The sequence below is a fragment of the Gossypium hirsutum genome, chromosome A03, assembly GCF_007990345.1.
Source record: "Gossypium hirsutum isolate 1008001.06 chromosome A03, Gossypium_hirsutum_v2.1, whole genome shotgun sequence".
Lineage (NCBI taxonomy): Eukaryota > Viridiplantae > Streptophyta > Magnoliopsida > Malvales > Malvaceae > Gossypium > Gossypium hirsutum.
In genome coordinates this window covers 77177459-77190945 of record NC_053426.1, presented here as the reverse complement: position 1 = coordinate 77190945, position 13487 = coordinate 77177459, and the positions used below count along the sequence as shown (strand labels likewise).

General features: G+C 29.7%; 2 long non-coding RNA genes across 2 annotated transcripts; one reads left to right on the top strand and one right to left on the bottom strand.

The window, feature by feature from the left end:
- The first annotated feature begins 433 nt into the window (after window positions 1–433).
- LOC121219051 (uncharacterized) lies at window positions 434–6357 on the top strand. The gene is made up of 4 exons (XR_005915601.1): window positions 434–1120; window positions 1211–1273; window positions 2616–2666; window positions 5657–6357. It is a non-coding gene; the product is annotated as an uncharacterized lncRNA (long non-coding RNA).
- Window positions 6358–12080: 5723 nt separating this feature from the next.
- Window positions 12081–13275, bottom strand: LOC107888054 (uncharacterized). The gene is made up of 2 exons (XR_001681257.2): window positions 12704–13275; window positions 12081–12386 (listed from the first exon to the last, which is right to left on the bottom strand). It is a non-coding gene; the product is annotated as an uncharacterized lncRNA (long non-coding RNA).
- Between the last annotated feature and the right edge of the window lie 212 nt (window positions 13276–13487).

Here is a 13487-nt window from a genome sequence, read left to right as displayed (position 1 = left end):
GTTTAATAACAATTTTAGTCCTAAACTTTTATATAAAATATTGATTTAGTCATAATTTTAAAAATTAACCATCAAAATTTATAAATGTTCTTAATTTGATCCTAATTTTTAAAAAAAATTAAAAATATATAAAAATACATTAATATTTTCAAAAAATATAAAAAATTTAAATTTTCTATTAATATTAAATAAAATAAAAATCTCTCACCCCTCCCCCACCTAAACCTCACCCGACCGTCCCTCTCCCCCTCCCTCCCTCCCCCACTGTCCCTATCCCTCTGCCTCTCTATTGCTGTAAAATTAGCTTTTGTAGCAGCAATAGTAGTAAAGATTTGAAAAAAATTATACTAAAAAATTAATATATTTAGAAACAAGGGCTGGAAACCCAGGTGCTTAAAAATTCAAATGGAGTCGCTAAAGGGTATGCCTAATTATATATTTAGAAAACACCTTGCTTTTCTCAAAACTTTAGATTCTGTTTCTGGTTACCTTAAAGCCTTTGAGATCTTACACTTCACAATTAAGCTTGTAGTGGTGTTTGGATATTATACATTAGTGACACTAGCTGAAAAACGCCACAAAAGGTAAGGCATTAGCAACGTTTTTTAAATAAATGCTGCAAAAGGGTAGAATTATAGTAACATTTTTCTTATAAACATCATAAAAGGTCAGCAATAGCGGCGTCTTTTCATAAACGCCACAAATATGTATTAAATTTTTTCAAAATAGGGTCGTTTTATTAGCCCCAAAACCCCAAATTCTTTTCCCCAGATTAATTCCCCCTCTTCTCAAAATCCCTAAGTTTTTTTTCCCAAACCCCTTTCTTTTTTCCCCAATTTCTTTCCCCAAATCAATTCTCCCTCTCCCCGAAATCCCTAAGTTTCTTTCCCAGACCCCTTTCTGTTTTTCCCAATTTTTTTCCCAAATCAATTCCCCTACCCCAAAATCCCTAATTTTTTTAGAAATCCCGTTTTTTTTCCTGAATTTCTTTTCCCCAAATCAGTTCCCCCTCCCCGATATATGCGCAAAATTGATATTTTGTTGAAGAAGATAAAGATTGGTGATTGCTTTTGGTACAGAGATATATATCATCTCATTTGTTCCTTGTTCTCGATTTGAGGTAATTGCTAATTCTTGTTTGTTTCTTTTTTTCTGGCGTTCGGGATTTTGGCCTACTTACTTCTCTTCTGTAATCGATATGTTTTTCTAGATCGGCACGGTTTTCAAAGTTTTCGTCGCTTTCTCCAACCTGCAATGCTTCCATTCCTAGCTGGTAATCAATTATTTTCTCCTTCACGCACACCTTTTTTATTTGATTAATTTTGCTTTATGTTTTAATTTTTCATTTTTTGTTTGTTAATTGGTGTTGTGTTTGGTTGCTGATAAACAAGAAGGAAATAAAGAAAAATAAAGGAATGGTTCAGTTTAAATTCTTTTGTTGTTTTATTAATTTTGTTTCAGTTGAACTTTGTGACCGATGTTAGCTTTTTATCTCAACATTGGAAAGAATGTGAACTTTTTTGTTGCATTTGTTGACCATTGATGATTACAACAAAGTTTTGCTCCAATAGGTTTTGTTGCATAAATGGAAGGCAAAAAATTTTTTAGGAAATTTTATTAGAAAATAATTAAAATATTTTATTTGTTATTTTATTTGTTAAGGCAGAAAGTTTTGTTTATGAAATTTTGATGTTTGTTCTCGGCTTGAATTAATTGAAGTAATCATTTTCTTTGTGTTAAATGATTTTGAGATTTTGGGTGATATATTGACGGTCACCACTGTTTGTTTTATATATTTCAAAACTTAGAGATTAACTTAACAAGAAACATGATGATGATGAGTATTAGTGAAGAAGGTGATAACAATAAACACAATCTAAAGATAAGCCAAAAATATAAGTCATTTGTGAGAAAATAATATAAAACTGTTTTCAGCCCTTAGTTCAATATAAGAGGAGCAGAGTACATGACTTCTCTCTCTAATTACAGAAAAAACAAAGTGCATGGGTTCTATCATCAAGTTGTTTTGACAAATTTGATTATATATTTTAGGTGAAAGTCTTTCGGCTATTAACAATTTCACTACTCTCGAGATCATAAATCTTTCTAATAACAACATAACAAGTATAACATCATTTCTTATAACAATTGATATTATATAACAATGATTTAAAAGGGCAGATTCCTATAATAGCTGGGAATTTTTCAAGCTTTCATTTGCTTATATTTTCATAAGAATTTTTATTCAGGTTCCTTACATGTGTAAATCTTAAATATATTTTCACCAGTAAAATATTTAGTTCTTATATGTTGATAGCTAATTGGATTTTTTTTTATCTTAAATTTTTTTATTATATGTGAAATTGAATTAGGTCAGATTTCTTTTCAAAAATAAGTTCTTTCAACACTATTTTACAAGGTTGAAACTTTAAATGACGCTTAAGAAATCTAATCAATTACTTTACAATATTAATTAGTTTATTGAATGCATGTAAATTTGGTCATTTTCATGTAGTTCTAATATCAAGTTTTTTCTTAGTTTATACTGAAACAAGAGTAATATATTTAGAGTTCTTAGTTTATACTGAAACTTGAAATGATGCTTTGATCTTTAGGTGCACTATCTATTGAAAGAACTTGTAAGGAAGTCGATTGCTGAAATACAGGTAGACAGTTCTTGCTGTAGTTTTTTTTTTTTGTGTGTGTTGTTAATTTCTTTATGACTACTTTCTTTCTTTCCATTTTTTACTAACAACTATGTTGCCTTCGCCTCTCTTTGATTTTTTCTGCTTTCAACTTGTTCTACCCTCTTAATTAATACTGCTACCAGTAGTAGAATATTGGTATAGTTGACAATATATGTACATAAATAACTTATCATTGACCAAGATTTCCTGTTGGACACTTCCATCCAAAGTTAGGCAGCACTTAGTTTAGTTAGTTATTAACCACTCTCACATTTTCTTTTTATCTTACCAAAATGAATATATTATTTTCCCATCTCAATCCAAGCATTCCCAAATTCCAGTTTTTCTCTCTACTAACTAAATACACGGTTTATATTTAAATAATTTTATGAATAATTAATTAATTTCTTATTAATTAAATAAATAATCATATTTCATAATAATTTTATGATATATAAAATTAATTAATTAAATAATCATATTTCATATTTCATAATAATCATATTTTTTTAACTTTTAAAAAAATTTAACAAAATTGTTCCCCATGTTAGAGATTAATTTCTAGTTTAATTAGTTTTCACAGACCCTTTTTCAATGAAAAGCTATTGAAAAGATAAGTAAAGAATGATGGGTGACTTATCACTTAATGAAAAATGAGTTCGTTTAATCAATTTATACTCTCTTTTTTTTTAATAATTGAATTTATATTTTTTTAAATTTGGTACTTAATTTTTTTTTCTAATTTGACATTTAAATTTATCAAACATTATACAAATTACTTCAATATACTATAAGATTTCTTAGATAATAAAAACAATCAATGTATGATCCACATGTGGAAGATGACATGAAATTTCTTTTTTATATTTTAAATGTTGAATTACTTTTTATTTATTTTTTAATTTTTTTAATTTAACATAATGAATTTATTTTATGAATAATTAATTAATTTACACTACTCTATTAAGTTAACCATATCATGTTATTATCACTACTATATTAAGTTACATGAACTGGAAAACTGCATGTATTTTTTTCAAAGTTGAATTTGAGTTTTATTTATTACTATCATGTATTGGCAGTGATGAAAACGAAGCAAAAGTTGAGGCCAAATTTTCAAAGCCATAAACATAAGAAATGGTTGCAATATTTAATCGATTTTTTAAAAATTTAAAACTAAATAAATAAAACAGACAACAAGTTTTTAACTAGAAAGGAAATTATTATCAATATATTGATTGATGGAAGTTCAAATAGTGTTGTTATGACAAAATAATAGTTTGTGCTAGATTTTACATAACTTGATTCCATTTATAACTATAAACTGGTTCCACCTCCAAACCAAATTAAAAAATTTTAGTAAATGAATAAAAGGAAAAATAAGAATAAAAGTTAATGGTTATCATAACTTACATAAACATTTAAAGAATATAAAAAATTGCAATTTCTAACATTTAGAGAATATAAAAAATGTTGTCACTAATATATTTTTTTTAAATAATTAGATACTTGATACTTGATATTATATTATCTATTTTAGTACAATGACATGATTTAAATCTATTTAGAACACTTAAATAACCGTAATTTGTTGTCAATTTTAGACTTCAAGAACTACGAAATGGATAAGAGTTGGGTGAATTTGTCAAGGGTAAGCAACGACTATCGAAATGTAGTACAAACTTTTCTAAATTTTGCATTTCAAAATGCAAGCCAAGAGAATATGATTCTTTGCCTATGTAGGAAGTGTGTCAACATCAATTGGCAATTGCACACTTAGCCGAAACTTATCTATGTCAAAGATATGGACAACCAATCAGTAAAGTTGAAATTGCACACTTAAATGATAAATCTTGGGTACAAGCACATCGATATGTTCTTTTTCACCATGATTCAATTGAACCATTATGCAAGTAAGTTTTAAAATTTGACAAAAATTCATCTTTTTAATTTGTTTATCTTCTAACCAAGTAATCCACTTTTTAACATAGTGAGTACAAACAAGTCTTGAGATCTTGTTCACACTTTCAAAGTTTACAACATCGAGAGATTCATAAGTTATTTGTAGAATCTTTTCATGAATGGTTAGGGCAGACAGTATGCAACTGAAACTTTCATTGACAAATAATGTTTTCGTATAACATTATAATTAATCAATTTACTTTCAATACAATAGGTTTGGAGTGGAAAGGACGTCAATGAAGAAGTTAAATAGCTTTCACAAAGTCCAAATAGAGTAGTAAAAAGTTATACTACCTTTCTCATTAATGGATTCATGTTTCATACAAAATCTCGCAAAAGATTGAGGACTCAAAATTGTAGAATAGTTGTTAATTCTTTAATTACAAGTTATGCTACTGCTAGGGACAGTAATCCTATTGAGGGAAATGTGGAGTATTACGGACTTCTTACGGACATTATTGAGTTGGATTACTATGGCAAACGGAAGGTTGTCTTATTTCGATGTGATTGGGCTAATGTTAATGCTGCTCGTAGAATTAAAAAAGATCAATTTGATTTTACAGTGGTGAACTTCTCTCAATTAATTCACACTGGACAACAGTTGATAGATGAGTCGTATGTATTTTCTTCTCAAGTTAAACAAGTTTTTTACTCGCAAGATCCAACTGATGAGGGTTGGTACGTTGTACTTCGTAACACCCCTAGAGACTTGTTTGACATGGGCAATGGAAGTAAAGATGTCATCGACAAAATATCAAAAACTTTGTCTTTTCTAGAACAAAACTTAAATGAAATTATCCCTAGTACTAGTACACAATTTCAATGGGTTCGCCAGGATGTGGATGAAGATATTTACGAATTATGATGTAGTAAGATTTTACGATTTTTTAATTATATGTAATACTATAATTTAAATCTTGATCTTGTTAAATATTTCAACTATTTTTTATGTTCTATTATTGTTGTAATTAGTTACTAATATTTCAACTATTTTATGTGTATTGCAGATAATATGCCTAGAAGAAGATTGCGAGATCTAAGTATTATTCAGAATCCTCCAAATTCAGAAGAAACAAATAGTGAACAACAGACTACTATTGAACCTTTTAATATTCTGAATACAGCTGACGAAACTGCAAAAATTCAAAGTAATGTTAACTTTAATTTACATGCAGATTGAATTTTATTATTGATTTTTGTTTTAAATTCTTATATTATCATATACCATTTTCTTAGCTGAAAGTGGTGGGAGGCACAAAACTTGAGGAGGTACGCTATTAAAAGATTTATACGATCTAAATTCTGTCGAGTGTGTCAAAGTATCTAGAAATAGTCATGGTCAGCCTAATAGATCAGAATCTCGACTTTTAGTAGGATACTTGGGTATTATAGCACGAAATGTCAATTTGTTGCCAATAAACTACTAGTCATGGCATCATATGCCTGATAGTAACAAAAATCAAGCTCTCGATAATACTAAGGTAATGACATGAATGTAATTTATAATATTTTGGTTTAAGTTTCATTTATATTTTACTTTCTAAACTTGTGTTATTTGCAGGAGAGATTTTTTTTAGAGGTCTTGGATAATTATGTGAAGAAAACATTAGGAAAGAAATGGAGAGACCATACAAGTACTTTAAAGAAGGAATATTTTAGGAAAAATATTTCCCTCGAAGAGAAATTGCGAAATGTCCCGCCAAGAATGCTGAGGTACTAATAGGAAGATGCAGTTATATTTTGGAATTAAAAAAAAATAGAGGTATTACGTACTTCTAAACTCTTATAATTATTTTGGTTTATAGTATTTACTATAAACCTAATAATAATTTCATAATGTAAGATCATGAGCGATTTGAAACTACAAGTAGGCAAAAACAAAAATTCACGCACACAGCTGGGTCGAAAAGTTTTTGTTTATGTAGATGATGATGAGATATTTTGAATTTATTAATTGTGTCAAATATTAATTACTTTCTACTAAATAATATTTTTCCTACTATATTGTAGGAACTGTCATCTGGTCAAAAAGTTGGACGCCTTCAGCCTTTTGACATTACACATAGAAAGAAAGATGGATCTCCTATAACTATTGAAGCTGCAGAAATTATGGTATATTTACTTAATAAAATTTGAATTATTTTAAATATTTATCATGTTTAATTATAATGGTGTAATTCGTCGTTTCTAATGCAAATAATGCCAAGTTATGTTGCGTTTGTTTGATTTTATATTTCGTTTCTAACTCCTTGATTGATTTATTAGGAGAAATTAAAGGATAAAAGGGCGAAGTATGAAGCAATCACTTCAAGTGATAGTTTTGTTAATCTGGACGACATTGATAACAGAATTATTACTGAAGTTTTGGGTCTTGAAAGGTATGGTAGGGTTCGATTTCAAAGATCTTTTGTTAACCCAACCCAATTTTTTGGACCCAGCTCGCAGCAATACATGCCTTCGGCAAATCAGGCTCAAGCTAAAGTTCAGAGGTTAAGAGACCAGATGGCTCAGATGCAAGCGAGCACAGTTGAACAAATCGCTCAACTTAAAGCAGAGGCTCAAAGAAAATATGAAGAATTCCAGCTACAATTTAAAACGGAGGTAGCAGCGAGAGAAGTAGAAGTAACAAGAAAATATGATGAACTCCAGCTACAGCTTCAGAATATCATGAAAATGTTTCAGCAGTCACAGAATCGATCATCTTAGACTTTTGTTTTCTTATTGTGAGAATATCTTAATAATATAACTTTTGAATATAATATATTTTGTTATTTCATTTATTAATTTAGATCATATACATATTTCTTTCATGATAGTCTCATTTAGATTTGAAGTTTTTGGTTGGATTTGATGTTACAAGAAATTATGTTGAAAATTTGGGTTCTATATGAATTAAAATGGATTGGTAAAATCTAATAAAATTAGTGACATTTTCCAAAAAACGCCGCTAAAGAACATAATCTTTAACAGCACTTTTCCCAAAAACGCCACTAAAGATCATGTTCTTTAGCAACACTTTTACCACTAACGCCCTAAAGGTCATGTTCTTTAGTGGCGTTTTTGGGAGAAACCGCTAAAGGTCATGTTATATAACAGCATTTTCCCACATAAATATCGCAAAATTTAGCGGCGTTTTTTACGACGCTTATAAAGACGCCTCAAATTAAGTGCCTTATGCGGCTAAAAACCTATTTTGTTGTAATGCTTGCAGAGTGCTTCTGTTATTTAGCTATGTTGTGTGCTTAAATTTTCTAAAGTTGCATAATATCTCCTTTAAGATTAAGTATTGGCTGAAATTTCACCGTAATTATCAACTTATTTTAAATGTTAGTTTTTGGTTTATAGAAGTATGATAGCTAGAGAAAGTGATCAAATTGTTTGGCTATGTATGTTCAGAAAAGCATCTTCGGCAATAATGTTTCGTTTACTTTTATGCTACTACTGCAAAAGCTAATTTTACAGCAGCACCAGAGAGGGAGAGAGATGGGGATGAGGGGGTGGTGGTGGTGGATTTTTATTTTATTTAATATTAATATATTTATATTTATTTAATATTAATATAAAATGTGGGATGTGTCTCATATTTTCAGTCGAACAGACGATGACATCACGATGAGAAGTTTCCCAACACTGTGATGATGGACAACGTCGTGATGAGGTGAATGGGGACATTACATGTTCCCTGCATAAATTGTGTTTCTTCTTCCAATTAAACTTTGCTTCCTTTTTCTAGTTAAATTTTGATTACTCCAGAGATATTTTAGTATGTTAGACCTCTAATCTTGGCCTATTTAAAGGGGCATTGTATCCTTGTTTTGAGAGGTCAATTAAGAGGCAATTAAAGATGTGGTACTACGGGACTTTTGTAACCTCCTTAAACAACCCAGATGTTACAGCCGGATTCTAAAGGCTACATTAGTCACTAAAATGACCTAGTAAAATTATCGTAGTTTTTAAAATAGTCTTTTCCAAAACATTTGCTTACCTTAGAAGAAAATTTTAGCGTGTTTCTAAAGGATACTTTTTTTTTTCAAACATCGGTTGATTTTAATGTTTACTTTGCAAAATTTGTTTTCCAGTTTATTAACTACTCAAAACTCTTTTTTTAAAAAAAAAATTACAGCGAAAAAAGTGATAATCAACAGAGTTTTGATTAAAAACTAGATTTCATGCATCATAAATTTATATGTTTCAAAAATCTAAACAACTATAATGCCATGCCAAAATTATCCCAAAATTTAAGTTTCATGCCACTGTTCATGTAAGGCAATACAATTTTCAAATAACAGAAATTATAAATATTAGGTCTAAAATACTTTTGTTGAAAAAAACTATCTAAGACAAACCCTTTGAATGCCTAGTCTGTGTCATAACCTTGTGGGTTATCTGAAAAAAGGAAACTAAGGGGATGAGCTTAAGAAGCACAGTGTGGGTCTAAACATAATAAAATCAATGCAAAAAAGTAGACATGGCATACAAAATAATAGTTCTTAGAACAATCACAGTCGCATAGCAATATAGAGTTTGTCCATTTTCCTTATGCATGCTTATGAATGTCAATGCAATTCATATTTAATAGGATAAGTTCCTACCCATTCTTTGCTACACACCACAGTAAGAGTTCCCCATAACTCATCAGTCTTTACACACTGCAGTAATTGCAAATGAATTGCCAGTAAAATTATGGGTGAACTACTAGTAAATTTTAGATAAAAAATGCAGATTAATTGTAAGTAAATTGTGGATAAACCACCAGTGTTTACAGATTTAAATTTTTCAGTACTTCCTCCTTTCAAATCGTCCCAATCCCCATGCTGCATTATGGCATGCTAGTAATAGTACAGTATAGAAACAGTAGTCATGCTTATCATGCAATTAGTTTAACAGTAGCAGTAGGCATGTTGTACATGCAATTAGTAATACAAAACCAGTGCAATAGTAACAGATCATTGAGTATACAATAACAGTAGCATGTATCACTAACATATCATGCATATAACAGTATCAATTCAGTCATTTATATCATAGATTCCAGAATATTCATAATGTTAGGGTCTCAATTGAATTTACAAACACTCTATAAACAAATCGGGGACTATAAAAGGACTAAACTGAACATATCACAATTTCTGGACAAAGTTGTAAAATAGGGGTCACACGACCATGTGGCCAGGCTATGTGATAACCTAATGTAGTGTTGAAGGGATACACGATCGTGTGGTCAGGCCATAATAGCCTGCGACTATTTGAACAACGATAAAATTCCCTACGATAACGACACGGACGTGCGGTAGATCGTGTAACAAGCTAAGGTTGTGTGATTCACGAAAGTCCCTAAAATAACAGACGCACATGGTCATTTGGCCCTCCCGTGTGGCTCCTATGCTCGTGTGGGAAACCGTGTGACCCTAAACTACACATGGTTTTCCACCGATTCACTTGATAAAGAGCACATACTTTTCACCAAGAGTTTGATTGGCACTTCCCACAATCAACTCTGATTTGATTCACTTAGATCTGATCCTTAAAATGACAACATACGAGTATTTACATATTAGATTCGAGGAATCCGAATGAGATTGATTAAATGAATTGGAAAGATTAACATCGGCTATGCAAAATCTAACAATTGAAAGCAAATAGTACTTACCATCCTTGGGCAAAGATAACGAACACTACTAAAAACAATCTAAATATCAATAGAAATCAAATGATCGAAGAATGATTCAATAAGGGAAAAGATTCAACAGAACAAAATATGGAAATATGGTGCAAGAAAGAAGGAAAGAAAAGAAAAAGGTGGAAAGAAGATTAAGGGGAAAGAATAGCTTATTAACAAATATTAGTTATGTAATATAGTACGGCTTCTAACCCTAGGGGCAACACAATGCAATTCCATCAAGGATCGTCGAAATTTCTAAAAAAATGAAGGGAAGGGCTTGAACTTGAGTCTCTAGGATGGATTTACTAATAGCTAACCATTAAGCCTATAACTCATTTCATGCTTAATTCTGACACTTAACCAAAAATAAATTGGGACGTGACAACTTTTCTTTTAGGGGCAACAAGATGTAGTCGTAGATAAGTTTTGGTGAGAGTTTTTTTGATAACTATGGAAAGAATTTCATTCTTGAGTTAGGGCTTTATTTTTGGGTTTTGGGTTTGTATGTTTAGTACATTTAGGTTTATTTTCTCCATATTGTACTCTTGCTTTTTTACTCATTTAGTGAAAAGCTAAAGCCACATTTACCCATGGTTTTTATCCTTTTCGAAGGAGTTTTCCACTTAAAATTTGTATGTTTGATCTTTCTATTTTTCTATTTTGTTGTTTATACAGGTCGATCCCTAACATAAAATTTAAATTTATTATTATATTTTTAAAATATTTATATATTTCTTTAATTTTTTTAGAATTAGGATCAAATTGAGAATATTTGTAAATTTTTAGGGTTAATTTTTTAAATTTATGTCTAAATCAATAATTATGTAAAAGTTAATGGATAAATTTGTTATTATATCAATTTTTTAACTACCACATTAGTTTTCCGTTTGTAATCTTAATGGAAGTGGCCAAAATGATTAAACTATATATTGTAGATACTTAAATTGCAAACTTTTTTTATTTTTAGTGCCTAAAATAAAATTTTTTAAATAATGGATGACTATCTATGTAATTTACCTTAATTTTTAAGTACATAAAATTAAAATTAAATTATTACAAAAGACTGTAGGAAATATGATATAGTTTGAAATATAATAAAAGAATATAAAATAATCAAAAACACATGTTCATGGTGCTATAAAAAATTATATGCATATGACACAGATATCATGTGCTAAAATCTATGTAAAATAAATCATTAATTTAGAAGATAAAAAATGATAATGCAAATATAATATGAATATATGTTTTTTTTTTACAAATTAAATTTTTATGATAAATTATATAAAATACAATATAAATTGAAACATAATAGGCTCAAAATTGAATAATTATCACAAACTATATAAAATATATTACAAAATGGAAGTAACATAATGCGTCACAATATACATACAACTATTTTTTAACATGAGAAATATATATATATATATATATATTTGGGTAGAATGAAATATATATATAAAAACATGGGTATGAAAATTTTATATTAAATATGTATGAATTGAGGTATGATATAAACATTTGAAAATAATTAAAACAAATAATATTAACATGATAACAAATTTATGAATACATAAAAATATATAAAATTAATTAATACGTGAAAACCTTTGAAAAATAACATCAACACAACAAAAACATGAGTGCATATCTATATATATAAATAAAATTTAAAAGTTAAATAAATTTATAGTAAAAGTAATAAAGCGAACTCTGTCATATCCCAAAATATAGGGGTTAATTATAATAGATAGATAAGAAAATGATTAGAGTTGAATGGTTAAGTATTTAGTGCCCTCCCTAGATATCCAAGTTTAAGCTAATCTTTCCCTCATTTCTTTTCCTTTTATTTTCAGCAACCTAAGGTAAAAACCATTGTAACAGGCCTATTTTGCTCGACCCGAGCACAAATCAAATAAAAGTCCAAAATGCATTAGTCCATTTACAAAATAAACTCAGACCCAAAAAGGCCAAAAACCTAAACCATGTTTCCAGCAAACCAGCCTTAGCAGCTGCTGCGCCACCAACAGCCTCCGTACACGCCAGCTACCCCTTCCACGTTGCCTCTGTACCTGCAAAATAAGACAAGCAAAGGACGGACATAGCAGCAAGAGCAAAAACCAAGCAGAAACTTTGTATTTTTCCCTTTTGTTATGGCTATAAAAAGCCAAGAAATATAAATGTAGGCGGCCTCTTTTTTTTGAACACGCACAAAAAATCAAAGAGATTAATACAAAAGAGTTTATTGAAAGGTGGCTTTTCTTTTCGAAATTTGATATAGCATTTCGTTTTTTTTTCCTTTACTGTTTTTCTGTTTCTTTTTTATTTATTTTTTTTTCGTTTACAAAGAAGAAAATAAAAAGGAAAAGTATAACGGGGAAAGCCTCACCTGAACTGTTGGGATACGGTCGAAGTTTCTTCTCCGTTAAAGCCTAAATCCAACAGAGGTGAGGACTCCCTTCTTTTGATGCCTTGCGACTGGAAGTGCTAGAACTTCGTACACGGCTTTAAACGAGTTTAAGTGAGGTAATCTACCCTCTGTCGACCACCGTTTGTGGTGGTTGTATGGCGGCTAAGGCTTGATCTTTGATGATCGGCTAAAGGAAGGGGAGATTAAGGTTTTGTTTCAATTGTTTGAAGAAAATGGCAGATTGTCATTCAAATGTTTCTTTTAGTTTTAGTGATAAATGAAACAACGTCGTTTGGATAAAGGGGTAAGGGTCTGCACATTCCCGCCTAAAATGGGTGATTTGCGTGGTCAGTCTTTCTATTTTGCGCCGCTGTTTGATTAGCCCCCTGTTCATTTTTTTTTAAAATTTGGCCCAAGAATTTTGTGTCAATTTTATTTTAGTCTGCATTTAAATGCCTCATTTCGGGATTTGGTTTATTTGCATTTTTAATCCTCTCTGATTTACGCACATTGTGCCTTGGTCCCTAATTATGTTTCAATGGTTTATTTTATTAAGTACCCCTTTTAGTTTGCATTTCTCTCAATTGATTTTGTTTATTTTAGTTTATGTAATTCTTTATTTCCTTTAATTTATTTGTTATTTAGTTTTTTTTAAAACTATTTTAACATATAATGTTTATCGATTCTACATTGTTTTAGTATGTTATTTTTATACTTGCATTTGTATATTTTTTTTATTTGTCTTATTATATTTTTTATGTTC